Raw genomic sequence first — 21,406 nt, 5'->3', positions numbered from 1 at the left:
TGTGTTATTTTCTAATAAACATCTTTGCTAAAGGCGTAAATCCCTAAGAACTATCAAACTGCTAAGACTAGAATGCACACAGTTCTTGCATTCACAATGCTTCACACAACTAACACTTAATGACCCGTGTGTAAACTCAAATTATTATCTCAAATATTACAGTTACTGAGCTGAACAGCAGGGTGAACAGGACTCTACCTGAACTAGGGACTGCCAAGTTCTTGCTATACCACCAATTGAAACCAAAATGAATTCCAAAATAAACAAAAGTCTAGTGGCACTGCAAAGACCAAATGCTTTTCTTGTTCCAGCATTTTGGCTGGCCAAAAGGCCGTAATAATAAATATCTATCTATCTATCTTGTTCCAGCATTACTCCATATGCTTTATTGTTAGTAGTCAAAGGTCGTTACAATATATAACCCCAACAATTAAAATATACCAATAGTAAACAATATACAACAATGAAATGCTACAAAAAACTATTAAAACATGCAATGCCTTACTGAGCTATATCGTCTGGATGTCCAGTTACTTTTCCCCCCTTTGAATATTCAAATTTTGTCAGTACTTATAACGCTTACAAAAAGCAAAGAAAAAGATAGAAAACAATAATATGTACACTTAACATAAGAACTTCCAATTTCACCTACATCAAGTCTGAACTTGCTCTTTACCACTTGCTCTTTAACCACATACTTAAAATTCCAACTTAATAACCACTACTGATAATTAGAATACTTTTCTCTGTTATGTCTTATAATAACAATTCACTAATCTTCAAAACCACTAATAATCATTTCAGTTTTTTTCTGTTTCACCTAAGTAATCCATCAACAGTTTCCTATTGTCCAAAAATATTATGGATATCCAGTTGCTAAACAAATGTATGAATTAGTTCTTTGTAGAACTGAATTTAAAATGGACTTTTTTTGCCATCAAAGCAAGCAAAAACACCTTATAAGTGATTATGGGGTTAGAATCTGCTAGTAGAAAAACCAATTTGTCAGAGTCCAAAGGTAAATTTTGACCCATAAACCATTTTGTAATAAATTAAATCCTTGGCTCATTATACAATGGGCAGGATACTTTATAGTGGACAGAGTCTTCTACCACATAGTTGGTCTTCAAACACATAGTTGACAAGATAAAGAAATAATAGTCAACGAGGAAGGTTAACAGCGGTTGAGTAAAAGCCACTCTGAGGCTTTGGCTAATTCCACATGGGCCAAAAAAAGTGGTGTGAAAATGATGTGAAACAGTATAAACCCTTTTACAACATTTTAAATCCTTTTACACCATTTTCACACTGCTGTTTTTGGCCCATGCGGAATCAGCCTTTGTTTTGCAATTGTTATTATTCCAGTATTGGCATTTGTGGACTAGAATCTACTTCTTCAGATGAAATTAGGCAGACATTTACATAAGAGGATTAAAAAAAAAAAACCCAGTGGGATCAACGACATGAAATACAGGAAGCAGAGTTAGGGCTAAAAATGTCCAGGTTACGCCTGGACTTCCCCCAGAACTATAACTGATCTCTAGACCACCATTCATCAGCTATGGCAAACTACCTAGCACATATCCCACTTCTTTCTTGGCTTCTGAAATCCATGTATAACAAAATTTCTGGACAGCTGATTCGTTGAAATGGCTCTTCTACATGTTGTACTGCTGTTTCGGGCACGGAGAGCTATCATCATTGTTTTGAGGTGATGGTAGCTCTTTCTTCTTCACCAATCTCGCTAGTCTGGCAGATGTCAGAATGACATCCTTCCCCACATATGTAATTTGCAGGTGATAAGCGCTCTCCCGTAGAACGTCAACCACTTGCATTTGAATGCAATGTCTTCTGATATTAAATAACCAACAAAACACATTTTACAAATGTAATTTGACATCCGCTACTAAACTTGGTAGTTCAAATCAATATATGACGTGTGGACCCTCTCAGCCAGGGACTAAGGGTGCATTCAGAGATCACAATAAGCTGGTATTAAGCCCACACCTGAACAAACCTGGCAGATTTGGTTCTTCCTTGTTTCTCATGAAGAATCCCAATTACAAACACTCTAATCAATGTACAGTTGAACATGCAAACTGCAGTTGTGAATGGCGCTGCAAATGCAATAGCAAATGCTATTGTAAATGAACTCCGTCCAGACACATGCAAGTACGCCTTACCTCCCTGTGAGGTGTGTAAAACATATACCCTATCACACAATCAATGCCCACTGTGCCATGGAGAGAAACACATCTCACCGTGGCACGCCTCTGAAGATGTCAGTCATAAAGGCAGGTGAAAAATTAGGAGCAAAAACTACCAGACCATGGCCACACAGCCCACAAAAGCCACAACAGCCAGTAAACTTCGGTCACCTGAAGTACGGATGAAAGCATGAGATTTAATCAGCGTTAGTTCTGGTGGGTTTTCCGGGCTGTGTGGCCGTGGTCTGGTGGATCTTGTACCTAACGTTTCACCTGCATCTGTGGCTGGCATCTTCAGAGGTGTATCACAGCGGGAAGTCTGTTACACACTGTGTCCAGAGAGAAGGAAATGTTTGGGGTATATTTATTTATTTTATTTTACTTATTTCTCATACTTGATATACCACCCCATCCCCTAGGGCAGGGGTAGGGAACCTGCGGCTCTCCAGATGTTCAGGAACTACAATTCCCATCAGCCTCTGTCAGCATGGCCAATTGGCCATGCTGGTAGGGGCTGATGGGAATTGTAGTTCCTGAACATCTGGAGAGCCGCAGGTTCCCTACCCCTGCCCTAGGGCAATGGTGGCGAACCTTTGGCACTCCAGATGTTATGGACTACAATTCCCATCAGCCCCTGCCAGCATGGCCAATTGGCCATACTGGCAGGGGCTGATGGGAATTGTAGTCCATAACATCTGGAGTGCCAAAGGTTCGCCACCACGGCCCTAGGGGCTCTGGACGGTGTACAAATCAACAAACCTACCATAAAATAATAAACAACAGTTAAAATCAGTCCAAAAACATTCCAGTAACTCCAAAAACATTACAACTCCAAAAACATAACATTAATCAGTATTAATGAGAGGAGCAGCAGTGGCGTCGGAGGTTAAGAGCTCGTGTATCTAATCTGGAGGAACCGGGTTTGATTCCCAGCTCTGCCGCCTGAGCTGTGGAGGCTTATCTGGGGAATTCAGATTAGCCTGTGCACTCCCACACATGCCAGCTGGGTGACCTTGGGCTAGTCACAGCTTCTCGGAGCTCTCTCAGCCCCACCTACCTCACAGGGTGTTTGTTGTGAGGGGGGAAGGGCAAGGAGATTGTAAGCCCCTTTGAGTCTCCTGCAGGGGATATAAATCCAAACTCTTCTTCTACTCTTCTTCTATTAGTTTTCCCCCTCACAAATGGAGATTCAAAGCTGGAGGAGAGAAGACTAATTAACCTCACACGCCATGGGCAACTTGGCCCAGTTTCCAATTAGGATTCTCCAAGCAAGAAGGGAATTAGCGCTAAATCAAGCCTGGACAAATCCCATGTCACCCTGGTGCCTAGGAAATTTAATTGTGCCATGGGCAGCCCCATCCAAAAGGCCGGGCACCTGGACAATTGCACCAGCCCACTGTTCCCAAAGAGGCTTTCCAGCAGGATGGGGAGCCTAAAAAAAAGCCTCCCCATCACCAGAAAGCCCCCATTGGGCTTGATGGATTTACGCCACCAAAAAGGCAGTGAAAGTCCCCAGCTGCTGGTGCAACAAGGGCAACAGCTGTGTGGAAGCCAATTAGTGGCAGCAAGGGTGCTGGCGTGACATGCAGCACTGCATCCCACCACTGTGCAGAGCCTCCATCAGTCACCCCTCTGCCGGGACAATAGTCCCAGGGAGAGCAAATCCACCAGAATGGGGATGCACCACTCCCAGAAGCAGATCCCCCCCCCCTCCCCTTTGGATGGGGCCGTTAAGCCTCTTTCAGCAATCATTTTATTATTGCAGGGTTCCTCAGCAATTCTCAGTGGAAGGTTAAGGAGTTGGATTCAGTCAGTTTTTCCATCGGTGAAATGGGAAGAAAGGATCTCCTTTTGACTAGCAAAAAAACTATAGTGTTTGTGATTATGGAACCTGAATGTACAAAACCCATGTGAAACAGGGATTATGGAGGCAAATTGGCTGAGATTAAGCAAAAAAAAAAAAAAGATGGTTGGATTCAGCCCAAACTTTATCTACGAATTTGCATCAAAATGTTTGGGTATACAACATAAAAATAAACGTGCACGAAGTTCTTGCCAGTTCTTGTTTATGTATAAACTTAACTTTACACCATTCAATGACGGAAGAGGGTTGCACTTCTTAAATGGCTGCTTTTTATGCTGTCTCCAGGACTCAATTAAATGGAGCCTTTTAATCAATAGTGGAATTATTTCTCACAATACTAGAACCAGGGGGCATTCATTGAAAATGCTGGGGGGAAGAATTAGGACTAATAAAAGGAAACACTTCTTCACACAACGTGTGATTGGTGTTTGGAATATGCTGCCACAGGAGGTAGTGATGGCCACGAACCTGGATGGCTTTAAAAAGGGCTTGGATAGATTTATGGAGGAGAAGTCGATCTATGGCTACCAGTCTTGATCTGCCTTGATCTCAGATTGCAAATGCCTTAGCAGACCAGGTGCTCAAGAGCAGCAGCAGCAGCAGGCCATTGCTTTCACCTCCTGCATGTGAGCTCCCAAAGGCACCTGGTGGGCCACTGCGAGTAGCAGAGTGCTGGACTAGATGGATTCTGGTCTGATCCAGCAGGCCAGTTCTTATGTTCTTATGTTCTTAATTATGAGAAACTGCAAAGAAGTTAGGCTAGTTTTAAAAGTTAGCTTTCTGTTGTGGAAAGAACAACAAGGGTGAGCCCTATATTTAATTTGTATACTACCACACTCTTGTCATAACTTTAATAAAATTATGAGAAACTGTGAAGAGATTAGGATTGGGTTTTGGGGTAGTAATACCTGAAGGCTGAAAAATTGTCTTCTAGAGCCAAAGAAGATCTGCCTGGAATGGTTTCTTACACTTTTGTGTTTTCCCCCCTTCCTTGACTTACTCACTCCTTCAAGATCCAAACAACTTTTAAAAAACAAGAGATTGGTCACCCTATGTAAAAATCCTACAGTAGCAACAAAAATCTAAGAACATCTATCTAGACAAGGAACAAGGCTGAGAATATGCTTGGGAACATTTTTAGCAATTTTTCTTTGTTAAACGATCCTGTTATTATTAGGATAATCACTGCTTTAAAATCTCATAGGATAACCCATATTCTCATGAACTATTTTTATTGGTTGTTCTGAAATGGTTTCAGCTAAATGTATTATTTCCAACATCAATTTAACTTCTCAGGACAAATATAGGATATTAACATATTTTTAAAGGGCAAACCTCCAGATTAATGTTTTTCTAATCATTGTCAAAAAGATATTTTCATTAACATACTACTTGATAAGTAGCTGCTTCTAAAAATCATTTGCCTTTGCAGGAATGATCTGACACTACAAAAATTACCACTCTTCTTGACTATGCCTCATCTCTGCTGTTTTTAACAATCGTGCACATATGCTCCTTTTTATCTTGTTTTATATTATCTTGACAGCCAATGAAGTGTAACATTTTCAGCATCTCCTCCACCAATGGATATGCAGAGTTCGGAAGATCTTCTTTTCCACACATGAGCACAAGAGGCCATTTCATGTAATTAAACATTCTGAAGTGCCTGCAATCCGTTTAATTACATGCCCGTACTCCAATTATCGGTACAAGCAAATTATTCTGCTGAACTCAGAGAACAAAAAGTAGATGAATATACTCAAAATATACCTTAAATAAATAGTAACCAGATCAAATAAGAATGATCTTTAGTACCTGCCACTGCATTAAGAATATACACACGTTTGCTAAACCTGTAACACTGTTTTGAAGACTCCCAGAAAAGTATTAGACCAATTATTGTTTTAAATTAATTATAATGAACTAGCAGCAAAAGCCCATTGCGGGGGGGGGGGGGGGGGCAATGAAGAATCCGCCTCAGTTCAATGATCTGAAGTGTTAATGCCCTGTGAGGGCGGCAGTGGGCGATCTCATTAAGGGAGGGTGAGGCGGGAAAGAAAGTACGGGAAGCTTGGCCAATCCCCACGCAGGACTCGGAGGGCTTTGTCCCCAATGAATCCTGCATGGGGGTTTGTTGTCGCAATGTTCCTTCTCTTAGGCCCCTTCCGCACACGCAAAATAATGCGTTTTCAAACCACTTTCACAACTGTTTGCAAGTGGATTTTGCTATTCTGCACCACTTCAAAGAGCACTGAAAGCAGTTTGAAAGTGCATTATTCTGCATGTGCGGAATGGGCCTCAGTGTTTTATTGTTTAGGATTAGCAGTAGTCGTACTCCCTCTTTTCCATTCCCTTCCCGCCCTTGTTTCTTTCTTCCATTCTGCTGGGTTCTTTTATTCCCCCTGTCTCTACCTTCTGGGGAACCTGGGAGTTTTCAGCTCACTACTGGTCTCCAGGTCCATCTTAGACCATCCTTACCGCTTGAAGAGCTCTACTCTTTATTTTATGATACGTAGGTAGGAGGCCATCTTATTACGTTAAATTAGAAATAGTGGTTCTAAACTTAATGTTTTAATTTGATAATTATATTGAAAATTTATTGTAAATTATTGTTGGAAGCTGTCCTGAGCCCAGCCTGGGCAGGGGAGGGTTTGGAATAAAACAATTAAAATAAAAATAAATTTTACATTACACAGGAGACACAAATTAATTGATGATCCTTCTCTGACACACATCAGTGCAACATCTGCTCCTGCGTTCTAGAACTTACCATACCCTCTAAATAAAACCACCGAGATATTTTCCATATAGAACCAGTATGCCAAGAAGGACTGACATTTATATCTTACAATGGCTATATCCACAGCTGTACTTTACTTCCAGAACCGTTTGTCCCTGTTCCTGCAGATTTTGCAGTGGGATAGTCATACATTTTGTTCCGCATGAAATAAATGCAACAACAAATTAGACAGGGAGGGATGGAAGTGGTTCAATCTTTGTGTGTAAAGAAGCAGCACATAAACTAATTCTCTCAATAGAATTGTGTAAATTGGCTATGATATACCTATGGCCATGAACTGTGAGTCAGTGTAGATCAAGGAGGAGAAACAGAGTTTCTTCCTATCTTTCTTAGCTCTCTCATGTTCTAGTTGCACACATTCGACTTCAACCCAAGAGAACTACTGAGGCAAACTATAGGACAAATCTCCCCTCCTCCGGAATGCTGTTTGGCTGCCATGTTTATCCTTACATCATCAAAATGAGTCAACCAATCATAGAGTGTACAGTCAATTACAGGAGCCTGATGATATAGAATTAAGATTATCCTAATCTGAATGAATGGAAGCCATTTTGTTTGTTATTCCTCACATGTAGTTAAGGTACTCATACATCATTTGGAATTAGTTCACCCCTCAAATCCATTAGTTGTTTTTGACTGAATTATGTTACAACACCTTAACTCTCTGATAAATGCAGCCACGAGTTTTGTAGTTGTATGTGTTTCAAATACTTGATTTGAACCACTGAATGACTGACTCGGATTCCCAGGAATATGAAATAGCATCTGGTCCCTTGAGGATTTTTTTCCAGGATAGTGAGAATCACAGTCTACACTGGATGTCCAAAGTAAGTCATGCATTAGCAAAGTAGTGAATAATGCACAGGCTCTTTTCATTTTTATTTAATTAAGAGAACATATTTTATTCATTCCCTTGTGCTGACGATGTATCTCTGAGGTCTGACCAGCATTCAGAAGGAGCTCAGTGACCCTCAAAACGATTATGTTGACCGTGCTGCATTTGATTATAGATTATAGAGCTTATGTTCATATTATTTTTTTATTTGTTGTGATAGAAAAAGGTCCTGCACAGTTTATGAAGCTGTTTTTAAACTGACTCCTGGTTTTTATTTTACAGCACGATCCTATATAGTTACTCCAGTCTAAGGACTGCCTTATTACTAGCATGCACAACGTTATTAAATCTTAAGTTTTATTTTTCTTTCAGAATGGAGCAGCAAAGCAACAGCAGCAAAAACAAGCTATACTAGTCAGCACAGTCAGTGTTTAGAGTCCATATTTAATATTCTCCAGGTCACGGGTCTGCAACCTGCGGCTCTCCAGATGTTCATGGACTACAATTCCCATCAGCCCCTGCCAGCATGGCCAATTGGCCATGCTGGTAGGGGCTGATGTGATTTGTAGTCCATGAACATCTGGAGAGCCGCAGGTTGCAGACCACTGCTCCAGGTGAATAAGGATGCCAGTCTGATGTCCTCCAAAATATGGATGCCAGGTTTGAATCCCCACTCTGCCGTGGAAGTCTGCTAGGTGATCTTGGGTTAGTCATGTACTCTCAGCCAAATCCTCACAGAATTTCTGTGTAGATAAAGGCCCATTATGCCTGAAGTGTATTCCTCAGGGCCACTGTTCCACAGTGGGGTCATAGTGGGGTCTCCTTATGTTCTCTGTTTACACATGAAGAGTCGCCCCACTGCCTGCTGTACAGCTTGTCTGCTCCCACTTCTGGGTCTCTCCCAGTCGTCATGAAGATTGCTGGCTTTATTTTTAAAGCCCTCTCAATTTTTTATATTGATATTTCTATGCTATATCAATATTTCTGGGCTATATCAATATTTCTGGGCTTTTTGCAAAAGCCAGCCGTAGATCCTTCGGAAATGCCTATGAGGAGTTGGGGGGCTGGGGCTGGGAGGAGACCAGAAGGAGCAGAAACCCCAAAGCAAGGGAAACCATCAATACAAACATCTCTGTCCCAAAGGAAACGTTCCTTTGCTGGAGGGCAGAGCAGCAGTGTATAATTGGCCAAAATCAAGAAAGGGAGAATGTGGAAAGTCACTTTGGGTTCCCATCAGGGAGAAATGTGGACATACATGAAGCAAATAAATAAAATTCATACAGCAATGCTACAAAACATCCAGCGGACGAGAACTGCTTTAGTTTTATCTTGCACTATTTTAAACAGCAGTGTATAAACATTTACACTGCTAAACAATTATTTTTCTCTAGTTGTCAGCCCTGGTTAGTACTTGGATGGTTAGTATTTACATAGAGTTGTTATGTGGAAGAAGGCAAGGTAGAGTCTTAACACTGAAAATCTTACTGGGTTGCCTAAGTCACCTGTGATTTGACAGCACTTTACACACACCCTCATACACACACAGTAAAGGGTTTTCAATAACCTATGCAAGTTGTGCAGTAAAATTATTTCCTTAAAACCGAGTCAAAATTTTCTAATAAACCCTACTCTACCTCCCTTCTCTGCAAATAAAATCCACAGTTCATATAACAGAATTTAAAACTTGGGAGAGGAGCAGCCAGGGGTTATTTCAGAAATTACGCAGCACGCATATCTCTTTAAAACAGCCGTTGTTTCAAATCGTAATGTAATACTTAAGCTGTATAATACTCAAGCTTTCTGAGCATAAGCCAAGTTAGAGAGAATTCAGCGGCAAGGTTTCTAGTCCTAAGCAGCTTTGGGTTTCGCACCGTTTTTCGTTTACGCCGCTAACAGTGCTCTAAAACTAACCTTATTCCCAAATAAAATGAGACAGAGGCATCCCCTCTGCAAAGAAACAGCAGCAGTGTCCCTTGGCACAAAACAGAACAGGTAAATGGGTGATGATCGCTTTTGAGGCAGTGAGAAAATAAAAGAAACCAAGTCTTGTGCTGATGCTGCGGTGGTGTGGTCCTCCACACTGCTGGGCACCACTGACACACCCCTGAACTGCAACAGCAGTTCTAGACCTAACAGAAAGGAGAGGTTTTCCTTTCTTTCTTTCCCTGCTGCTGTGGACAGTCAAGTCATCACCTTGGCAAGATTTACGCACACATTTGCTGCGCTAAATAGGGAAGCCGCTGCCTGCAACCCCCCCGGGTGAACGCGCGCGCGCACCACCACCCTCCCCCCCCAAACCACCAAGGGAAAGCGCCCTTCTCTTAAGGAGGGTGGCACAGATCGACATATCCAGAAGGTGGGATCCTTTGGAGCCGGGGATTCCAAAAAGGTTTCTTTTGCACACCTGGAAGAGAGCTGGACGGGGGGGGGGGGGGCCTGACCTGCCAGCCCCAGCTCCAGGGGTCATTGAGCGGGCGCAGGGAGGAGGGCGACCTAGATCGCCTTCCTCCCTCGCCACCCCCACGGCGCAGAAGAGCCCCCCCCCCGCGGCAGTCTTCCCTTGCGTGTGCCCCCCCCCCCCCCAACTCGCGCTTTGGCCTCCATCCCCAATATGCCGCCCGGGAAGGCCCGTGCTCCTCCTCGTCTCCAGCCGCCACCGCCTCTCCCTCCCTCCCTCCCGCCCGCCCAGCCCACTACTCCTCTCCCGTCTCTCTTGCACGGCCCCCCCGGCGCTCGCCTCCTCGCCCTGCCCATCGCTTTGGGGCTCGACCGCATCGCCCGGTCCCTCCCTGCCCCCGGCTGCGCTGCCATTACCCGTTTGGATGAGCCGGGGGGGACTCCCTGGTCCGCCGCGAAAATCCGGAGCCGCCGCCGGCTGGCTGGCTGGCTGGCTCCCCCCGCCCTTCCTCGCCGCCCCCCGCCCTGCTCAACGTGGGCTGGAGGGAGCAAAAGGCAGAGAGAGAGAGAGAGAGAGAAGGAGATGCACAGCAGCAGCAGCAGCAGCAGCAGGCGGCTTCCGGCAGCGCCAAATAAAGACGCGTCCAAAAGGAGAGGGCGAGAGAGATGCTGGAAGCGAAGCCGGAGGGGAGGGGAGGGGAGGGGTGGGGTTGGGGGGCGCAGCGGCAGCAGGAGGGGGAGCTCGGCCTTTGGCAGCCCCTGGAAAGGAATGGGGGGGTCCTCCTAAAGCGTCATGGAAGAAGAAGAAGAAGAAGAAGAAGAAGAAGAAGAAGAAGAAGAAGAAGAAGAAGAAGAAGAGGAGGAGGAGGAGTTGTTTGGATTTATATCCCCCCTTTCTCTCCTGCAGGAGACTCAAAGGGGTTGACAATCTCCTTGCCCTTCCCCCCTCACAACAAACACCCTGTGAGGTGGGTGGGGCTGAGAGAGCTCCGAGAAGCTGTGACTAGCCCAAGGTCACCCAGCTGGCGTGTGTGGGAGCGCATAGGCTACCGGTAATCTGAATTCCCCAGATAAGCCTCCACAGTTCAGGCGGCAGAGCAGGGAATCAAACCCGGTTCCTCCAGATTAGATACACGAGCTCTTAACCTCCCACGCCAATGCTGCAAGAGGTGATGCAAGAGAAGAAGAGTTTTTGGATTTGTATTCCGCTTTTCTCATTTGGAACGTTTCTTAGCAGCTTACACATTCCTTCGCCCTCCCTCTCCCCACAACATGCCGCTTGTGAAGTTCGCGGGACTCAGAGAGTTCTGAGAGAATTGGCACTAGCCCAAGGTCACCCACCAGGCTTCACATGCAGGAGTGAGGGAACAAATTTCGTTCACCAGATTAGAACCTGCCGCGCCTGAGGAGGAGTGGGGAATCAAACCCGATTCTAGAATCTGCCGCTGTTAACCGCTACACCACACTGAGTAAATGGGTGAAGAGGCAAAATTCTGTAACAGGAACTGTGGCTTAGTGAAGAGAAAAGGAGGCAAGACATTTTCTGCCATTATGAATTTAAATCTCCAGGCCCTGATAAACTACATCCCAGGGTTATCAGAAGAACTGGCAGAAGTAATCTGAGAACCACCTGCAATAATCTTTGAGAACTCCTGGAGAACAGAAGTCCCAGCAAACAGGAGGAAGGCTAATGTTATTCCCATCTTCAAAGAAGGGGAAAAAAGAGGACCCAAACAATTACCGTCCAGTCAACCTGACATCAATACTAGGAAAGATTCTGGAGCAGATTATTAGACAGACAGTGTGTAAGCACTTAGAAGGGAACAGAGTGATCACTAAAAGTCAACATGGGTTTTCAAAGCCAAATCATATCAGACTAATCTCATATTTTTTTTGATAGAGTGACCCACTTGGTAGAGGAAGAGAATGCTGTTGATGTAGTATACCTCGATTTTAGTAAAGCCTTTGATAAGGTGCCCCATGACATTCTTGCAAGTAAGCTAGTAAAATGTGGACTGCACCATGCTACTGTTAGATGGGTTTGCAATTGATTGCATGAACCCAAAGACTGCTCATCAATGGCTCATCTTCATACTGGAGAGAAGTGACTAGTGGGGTGCCAAACGGTTCTGTCCTGGTCCCAGTGCCCTTCAATATTCAAGGTGCCTCACATTCCACAGGATGGTGTTGGGGAGGGGGGGGCGAAATGTCAAATTTTTCCACGCCATTCATCATTTCATAAATATCAAGAATCTCAACACTGTCGATAAACATTATTGCACTAAACTAAACTAAAATGTTTTGAATGGCCTTTTCGAGTCCCTTTTCCAGCTCTCCAAAGTCGCTTTTCAAGTGAGATGGCAGAGTACACACTATTCCAAATGCAGCCATGGATATATAAAGGCATTATAATATTGGGGGTTGTTTTATTTTCACTTGCATTCCCAATCATTCCTATGTGAAATGTATCTTTTTCACTGAGCTGTCTTGTTCACTGAGTTATCAGCCCCTCAACCACAGTTTTCCTGGTTAGGCATCACCTACCAGCCCTGACCCCAGCTAGTGGGCCAAACTAGACCATTCATTCATTCATTTACAGAAAGTGCATGCCTCCTCTTCAAAGATCTGCTCAGAGCAGCTCACCAAGTAAAAACAAATACAATTAAATTAACAAAAAGGTTCAGTGGGAGATAATAAGCCTGTGATTAACTCTCTCCCTGTAAGCCATAGGACTAAAATTTGTCTAGAAAATGCCTGTAGGGATCATAAAGCACATCTCATGAGGATATTTGTCTTCTGCACTTGATGTAGATGTCAGACTTCTTTGGAAGCCTGCCAGTTCTTAGCCCTCCGTTTTCCAACAGTTTGCCATTAATGCTAATCTTCTCTGTATCATTCCAATTTTAGTATACGTGCTGCCGAAATGAGCAAATTTGCCATTAATCAAAATCAAACATTCCTTTCCTCGGTGGAAGTTATCTCTAAATAACTATCTCCTATAGGGAGAATTACTATCTAATAGAGCGAAAAGTTCAGCTGTTACATTTACCATCTGTGTGCAATTTAATTAGTATGCAGCGTTCAGGAAATCAGATCAAGGGGGGGGGGGAAACTACTTGATAAGAAAGTTCACAATTATTCCTGTTACATAACAGAAATAAGTAAGGAGGAGAAAAAGCACAGCGAGCTTTTACTGACTCATTTATCCTTGCTTATATGCATCAATCAAAAACTCCAAGGAAGTACATCCAGGTAGGAAATTATTGTGATCTCTAAAGATCCTCTTGACTAGCATCCCCGTCAGGAACTTTGAAAACATATAGTCATGGATAGAATGCTAAGACAGGAGATGAGAAACACTGCTTCAAAATCCTGCTCTGTAATAAAGCTTAATTTGCAGTGGTGGCGAACCTACGGCACAGGTGCCAGAGATGGCACTCAGAGCCCTCTCTGTGGGCATGCGCGCACAGAGTTTGTCACAGAGTTTGTGGGGGGGGGGAATCGCCCCTCCCCCCACACACACATCTAGGCTGGCCTGGGCCGCTGGACTTGATGTGCGTGCACCTCAGCGAGCAGGGAGGACTCAGCTGGCGGGCCTGGGGCCTGTGCTCCAGGTGGCTGCTGCCCGGGGGGGGGGGGGGCAGAGGGGGCAGAGATGCTAGAGTGGTGCATGTGGGACTTGCTGGAGGCTACAGCAAGCTGGCCCCTGCTCGAGGGGGTTGTTCAGGTTAAATTGTTGCGATAAATAAGTGGGTTTTGGGTTGCAATTTGGGCACTCTGTCTCGAAAAGGTTCGCCATCACTGTTATATTGGATGGTTTTGGCAAGTTATGTGAAGATACGCAGAGTTTAAAAAATCCACGAGCCTTCCCGAAACTTTAGATGATAGGTTCTTCACTGGAGTCTGAACCACCTGTATTTGGCAGTAGAGAACTGAAGGCAGGAAGCAACAAAGCTCACACGCACAGCCGAAAAAACAAATGCACCTGCTCCTGTATATAATTGCAAAATAGGAAACTTTCAGAAGCAGATTAACACATGATTCCATGCCATTATTGATATCCATTTATAAGTATTGTAGTGAGTATGGAGCCTGTGCGGTCTATCCTACCAGACAGTGAATATAACCTTCCCTCTTGGCTGAAAGGAGCAGGAAGGGTGTATGTGTAAGAAAAGAAGGGCAGTTGATGCTAGAGAGAGAGAGACAGTCTCTGCTTGGCTGAAGCACTTTTGGGTTCAGGTCCTGTCTCTCTGGGGAATCTGATGTGAAACAGCAGACCTGCTGCCCTATAGAAGTCCCTCTCTGCCTTCACTTGTTCTCTTCTCGTATTTCTAAATAATTAACTATCATAAAAACACAATGGGTTGGATCCTGTAAGGGATTCCCACTGATGGAAAGGAGCAGAGGTGGGATCCAGCAGGTTCTCACCAGTTCCCGAGAGTGGGTTACTAATTATTTGTGTGTGCCGAGAGGGGGTTACTAATTGGGTCTGCTTTTCCGTTAGAAATTCCATTAGGTCCAAAAATCATAAAGTCCTGTTGTTTCCTATGTGGCTGGTTATCGAAGGTAGAAAAAGGGATAATTCTCCCTGTTGGGCTGTTTTAAAAACATGTTTTAGAAATATGGTAAAGTTCCTTGTTTAAGGAAAGTATCCTTCTTTTGATTTCTAGAAACAAAATTAAGTATTTGAAAGTATTAAGTATTTGACAGGCAGTCAATTAGAGGAGAAGTAGTTGTTTCTGTTGGCAGTAGACGATAGGACTTGCTATAATGAGTTTAAATTATGGACAGAAAGATACCAGCTGGAAATTAGGAACTTTTTTTTAACAGTAAGAGTTTTTTACAGTATCAGAGAAATTATTAATGCCACGCCCCCGTCGTGCCACGCCCAGCCCCATTGGTTCTACGCCACTGTTTGAATCCCACCACCATGGGAACCTGTTACTAAAATTTTTGGATCCCACCACTGGAAAGGAGTGATTTCCACCTGTTGCCCCTTCTTGCTGCCAGCTTCCAACTCCCCCTTATGCTGTTTCTTGAGGGTCCCCCGGCTCCAAGTACCAGCATCTGGGGCTGTTTAGGGCTGCAGCAAGGGTGGGTAAGGATTTCATGCTCCTCTTTTGGGATGGCTTCTGTCAGCGGAAATGTTTGTTTGGATCCAAGCCCACTACTCTCCGGCGGTTTCTCTTCCAAAGGAAACTGACCCGGATGAGCAGGAGCCTTAGGATTTCTCAGAACTCAGAGAAAAGGAGAAAATGTAACACAGTCATTTCGATAGTGGGATTGGGTTTCTTTGGAGAGATACTCTGAGTTAAGGCGAAACATGTGGGAACTGTGCTATGAGAAATGGAGCAGCCAGACAAGCAGGCTGATGTTTAAGTTCTATCCGATAGAAATTACGTTGAAGAAGGCTCGCAGCAATTGCGGTCTACTTTCAAACGAAGTCTTGTCATAAGTAAATCTTGTCCAAAATTACAAACATGTCAAAAGTACCACAAGGTATCTGAAAAACAGATCCTAATAACACAGATAAAAATCCTGGGCAGTACAAAACATCCTCGGTCTAAGCTAACCGGAACCCGGATGTACACCGGTCTCGAACAAGCGTCAAGTCTAGTGGAACATAAATGCCATGTCTGTGCTTCCAAAATGCACAAAAGTTTGTTCGAATGGCAGTGATTTGAAACCATCAGGGGCTGCGGTCTGCTCTGAAAACTCTGGTGGCTGCAAAATGTCCAGGAAGCCTGCCAGAAAAGATGAGGGAGAAAGGCTGGAGCATCCCTTTCTCAGATGGTGAAAGTGAGGGCCTCGGAGGCAGATAAGCTACAGCCAGGAGTGGTGAAAGAAGTTCATTTCTTCACCCCATGTGCATCCATGGGAAAGAAAGTGCAGGAGGCAAAGCTGGACTTCTGCGGGTCAGGAGGAAATCAGCTACAGCCTGGAGAGATGGGTGAGGGAATTTGCTTTACTTTGTTGGCACTCCAGGAAGACCTGGCTTAGACCAATTTAGCATCCACTGACTCTTTTTGCTCATGGGCATCCCAGAGTCCCCAACTTGGCATTCACGGACTCCTTGGCATCCACTGACTCCTTTTGCTCATGGGCATCCCAGGAAGACCTTAGAGTAGGGGTCCCCAACTTGGCATCCACTAACTCCTTTCCTAGACAACTGCCAGGTGTTTTTAGAAAGTGGGCAGTCCTTTTGCTCTGCAAGACTTCTCATTGGCCATTGGGGTTTTGATTGCCTCTGTATATTTTTTAATACTTTGCTGCAGTGGGTGCTGCCACCACAGGACAAGGATCTTCACTGTGTCACTGAAGGCAAGTTGGGGCAGCTATTCTGTGGCTTGCTCTGCCTGCTACGGGCAGTAGCCATTTTGTTGCTGCACTCACCATGCTGTGCCAGTCCAAAGGTGCCCGTGTAACCCCCATGCTCAGAATGGGTTGACCCAAAAAGGGGTGGAGACCCAAAGCAGGAGAAGGCTGCAGAGCTCATGTAGTTGGAGGAGACAAGGCTACCAGACTCGGACCTTGGTTGTATAAAGCCCTTAACACCTTGTTAAGGTAACTGCAATATTGTTGGGAACTACTGGGAAGGTAGTTGTTTATTTTTGCTATGTTGTTTCAGGGTTCTTTTTGTGGTTGTAATGGGTGAGAGTTCTCCTGGAAACCTTCATCATGTTGAATCCTGTTCATCAAGCCCCTGGAGTCTTCAGGAGCCAACCCACTTGCAAAGAAGAATTGGACTTGGCAGTATCAGTAGACTGTAAATATAAGGACGTGAAAATGCAACCTGAACAGGATCTTGAAGTGTGATGTTAAATGTTGATGTTATATGTTAAGAAAGTAAACCATTTTGTTTTAAAAATTTGTTGTTGCAAACTCATTCCAAGTTCTGCCCCACAGAACCCACTCATAGAGGTTACACCCGCAGACTCAAAAAGGTGGGGAACCAGTGGTGGGATTCAAATTATGTAACAACCGGTTCTGGTGATGGGATTCAGATAATTTAACAAAACACCCTGGAACATAAAACTTGGCTTAGAGCCTTCAGATTTTGACTCCGCCTTCACTACCTGCCATCCGAACGCTCCCTTGTCTCATTGACACTACAGGGACATGGTGGCTAACCCCTGGTTCTGTCCCTTAATCGAGAGAAAGATTATTTCCATCGGCTCTGCCTATTGAATCACTTCTACCTAATGTCCTGTTCAGGAAAGCCGCATAATAGGCCTGCCAGAGATCGGCTTTTAGACCTAGAATTTGCAAATTTACATCTAGCAGCCAAACGAACCTGCTCTCCAACACAACTCTTTAATTCCATTTGAGCAGAGACGCATGGCCTACTACCTCCATATATACTTTAACTTCGAACCCACGCTAAAGGAGAGCCCTTACCATTGCGCTAATTTAACGTTATGCCCTCTGCCCTATTAAAGGGTAGGTTCAGCAATTTAGAAAAATCTGCCAAGGCTATGCAGTTGCAAACTTAATGTGGTTGAAACCCTGACTCACCAACTCTTGCACTACGCCAGATTTGATAACATCAGATCTAAATATACCAATCCTTACATTTTTTTCTTCCAATTCTGGGCTTGCCTGATCTCTGAGTAGGTTATCTCTATTGTTAAAACAACTAGCGTACCCTGGTCTTTGTTAAGAGGTAGCCAATTTCATTGTGGAGATAGTTGAGAGTTCTCAGTAGAACGTACTTCTTGTGCTCCCCGTGGGACTTTTTATCTATCATGTATTCATGCATTTGCTCCTGATTTATGTATTTCTTTCTGACCATGCCAATAAAGGCTTATGCATGTATGTATAATTTAACAACTGGTTGTTTACAAGCACCATTTTAACAACCGTTTTTGCTGAAGTGGTGTGAACCTGCTAAATCCCATTACTGTGGGGGACCCCTGCCTCAGAGGATGTGATTAAAATTCTACAACTGACGTACCCTGGATCCTTTCAGTGGGAGCCGTCTAAACTCGTGATTTTTGTGATCAAAAGAGGAATCAGTGTGCTTTGTTTTGGAATCCGAACCTGCTTAATACGTCTGGGAGGTGGGCAGAGGTTTATGGCCTGGCTTAAGTAGATCATGGGTCCTGCAGAATATACTCCTAGAGAATAACTTGTGGCAAGATTTAAATACCAGATCTGGGCCAGAGTCAGACTGGACTGGACCACCAAGAAAGAGGGGCTATTTCCACAGCTGGTCACAGAGAGAAATTTTTATCAGAAATTCCACCTGCTGTTACTGGAATGTGCCTGGAATTCCACAAGCAGCAGGAATGGCCCCCGTCATGAAATTCTGCCTAGGAAGAAAATGGCAGACAGTACGCTGGTGGGGGGAGGGAGGGCTGCAAAGGGTATGTAATGCATTGGATTGCTGTACTGGAGAAATGTGTCACATATCTCATCCTTTGCCTCGAAATGGGTCTAAATCTCCTGGAAACGAAGACATAACTACTTTCTTTTAAATATGGCTGAGCCTCCATTTTAGATCTATTGTCTGCAAACTTGGCTAATACACTGCTCCCCCGCAATTCCAAATTATTTATGTATAAAATAAATATCACTGGTTCCAATACCAATTCTTGTGGTACCCCACTGTTTACCTCTTTCCATTGTGAGAACTATCCATTTACCTCCACTGTCTGCTTCCAGTAATTTAACCAGTTTTTACTCCATAAGAGACCCATGACCAGAGGTGGGATCCAACCAGTTCTCACCACTTCTCTAGAAGTGGTTACTAATTTTTTCTGAGTGCCGAGAAGGGGTTACTAAAGCAACCTCCCTGCCCAATAGGGACTGGAGGTGGCGTGTGTGCGGCGGCGCCACTGTTTGAATCCCACCACCATCGGAACCTGTTATTAAAATTTTTGGATCCCACCACTACCCATGACTGCTATGCTTAATCTGGACTCTTTGGTGAGGTACCTTACCAAAAGCATTGTGGAAGTCCATGTATATGATGCCTATTGGATTGGCCTTTTCCTTATTGGATTGCTTGTTAATTAGTTCAAAGAACTCCCACAGTTTGGTGAAGAAGGCCTAGATTTTCCAACCTCCAGGTGGGGCCTGAGGTTCTCCCAGGATTACAACTGATCTCTGGTCTGCAGACATCAGTTTTCCTGGAGAAAATGGTAGCTTTGGAGGGTGGATTCTATGGCACCATATACCTGCTGAGTTTCCTCTCCTCCTGAAGCTACCCCTCCTCAGGCTCTGTCCTCAAATATTCCAGAATTTCCCTAGTCGCAGCTGGAAACCTTTGGTAGAGTTGGAAGTGAAGGACTTTACACTGTTACGCTGTTTCCTGCCTTAACCTACAGAGGGGTTTTTTACTAGAGAGCTAGTGGCTAGATAGGGACCTAGGGATTTGACACCTTTACTGGTTCTATCCCTTTGATGTTAAGACTGATACTCTCAGGGACTTCCTTCCTTCTGGCTTCTTCCTCGACTCCTTCTCCATTCTTCTTCCTACCATGCCTAGAGGATGGATGCTCCTTGCATCCATCTCCATCCAGCTAGATTAGGATAGCATAGTGACTCTATCTACCTACCTTTCTATCCAGAATGGAGTTCACTAATAAATACTCCTTTTATTAGATTAGAAACTACAACTGACTTTGACTTTCTTTTGTGTAAGCTTGCCACACATTGGGATCCATCACACGCACGTACACGAGGTAAGGCTTCTGCTATGTTCTAGCCACCCGTGCCGCTCTGCTAACTGCAAATAGGGATGATCTCCAACTACCAGGAGCACTTATCCCAACAGGTAGGACTTCCCTTTGGAGAAGTCATGCCCATTTCCCTTCAGCAGACCTGATTGGGGGTTACTATTTAAGCCCTGGTCTTGCCAGGATGCAATGAGAGGTGCCGTGCAGGTGTTTGAATAAGTGCAGGATGAAGTGTTCTGGGAAGCCTGAAAGCTTGCGTAACATTTTGTGTCATTTTCCTTGGCCCTCATACAAGGTATTATTACATGAATTCGAATCGAATACCTTTAATGGCATATAATATTACATGAATTGTGGTTTTTGCTTTAGGTTTTGAATGGCCAATATGGCTGGTTATAATGCTTTTCTCTGAAGACAAGCTAGTTGTGGCCCCGTGCACACAGTTAGAAGAGCGCCCTCTTGGTGCAGGAGGTTGTAAACAGGGAAGTTGTGTGCATGTATTCTTCAATTTCAGTATAAATATTGGCAGTTGAAAAAAACACAATTTATAAAACATATTTTGCAGGGAAGGGAGTGCCTTCTGCCATATGGATTGGCCAAGGTGCTGAGGTCATGGGGGGAGGGCTTCTTGTGGTCATTTCCCCCTCTGAGGTGAGTGGGCGATAACCCCCACTTTATGGAATGCCCTCCCATTAGAGGTCCAACAGGTGCCGACATTATATTCCTTTTGGCGGCTGCTGAAGACCGTCATTTTAGCCTGGACTTTTGACAGATCGATGCCATCTATCCAGAGGTGGGATCCAGCAGGTTCTCACCAGTTCCCGAGAGTGGGTTACTAATTATTTGCGTGTACCGAGAGGGGGTTACTAATTGGGTCTGCTTTTCCGTTAGAAATTCCATTAGGTCCAAAAATCATAAAGTCCTGTTGTTTCCTATGTGGCTGGTTAGCGAAGGTGGAAAACGGGATAACTCTCCCTGTTGGGCTGTTTTGAAAACATGTTTTAGAAATATGGTAAAGTTCCTTGTTTAAGGAAAGTATCCTTCTTTTGATTTCTAGAAACAAAATTAAGCATTTGAAAGTATTCAGTATTTGACAGGCAGTCAATTAGAGGAGAAGTAGTTGTTTCTGTTGGCAGTAAACGATAGGACTTGCTATAATGAGTTTAAATTAGGGGCAGAAAGATACCAGCTGGAAATTAGGAACTTTTTTTTACAGTAAGAGTTTTTTACAGTAACAGAGAAATTATTAATGCCCCACCCCCGGAATGCCCGGCCACGCCCCCGTCGTGCCCCATCCAGCCCCATTGGCGCTATGCCACTGTTTGAATCCCACCATCATGGGAATCTGTTACTAAAATTTTTGGATCCCACCACTGCATCTACCCCCAGATCACTGGCTTTTTTGCAATTTGCCTGTCACCTGAGGGAGGACTAGGGAGGGGGTAGGTTTTGGGGTATTGGTTAATTGCTTTTAGATATGTTTTTAGGAGATCTTATGTGTTATGATTATGTTTTCATTGTAATGTTGGATGCATTTTCAGATGATGTAACCCACCTGGGATGTATTTGAAGGACGGGATAAAAATTTACTGAATAAATAAATATTTTGAAAAACCTGGTCAC

The 21,406-nt window shown here is 44.1% G+C and overlaps 1 protein-coding gene across 1 annotated transcript in view; it reads right to left on the bottom strand.

Annotated features, from left to right (window-relative positions):
* CAP2 (cyclase associated actin cytoskeleton regulatory protein 2) overlaps positions 1–10,745 on the bottom strand; it is a 57,120-nt gene extending 46,375 nt beyond the window's left edge. Inside the window, exon 1 of the mRNA XM_048507797.1 lies at positions 10,521–10,745. The gene's annotated coding sequence lies outside the window, so the exon portion shown is untranslated. The remainder of the gene's footprint in view (positions 1–10,520) is intronic.
* Positions 10,746–21,406: the final 10,661 nt, after the last annotated feature.

Source organism: Sphaerodactylus townsendi, linkage group LG09, assembly GCF_021028975.2.
Source record: "Sphaerodactylus townsendi isolate TG3544 linkage group LG09, MPM_Stown_v2.3, whole genome shotgun sequence".
NCBI classification, from domain to species: Eukaryota; Metazoa; Chordata; class Lepidosauria; order Squamata; family Sphaerodactylidae; genus Sphaerodactylus; species Sphaerodactylus townsendi.
Note: the sequence above shows the minus strand (reverse complement) of the source record. Positions and strands in the feature narration are given on the sequence as shown.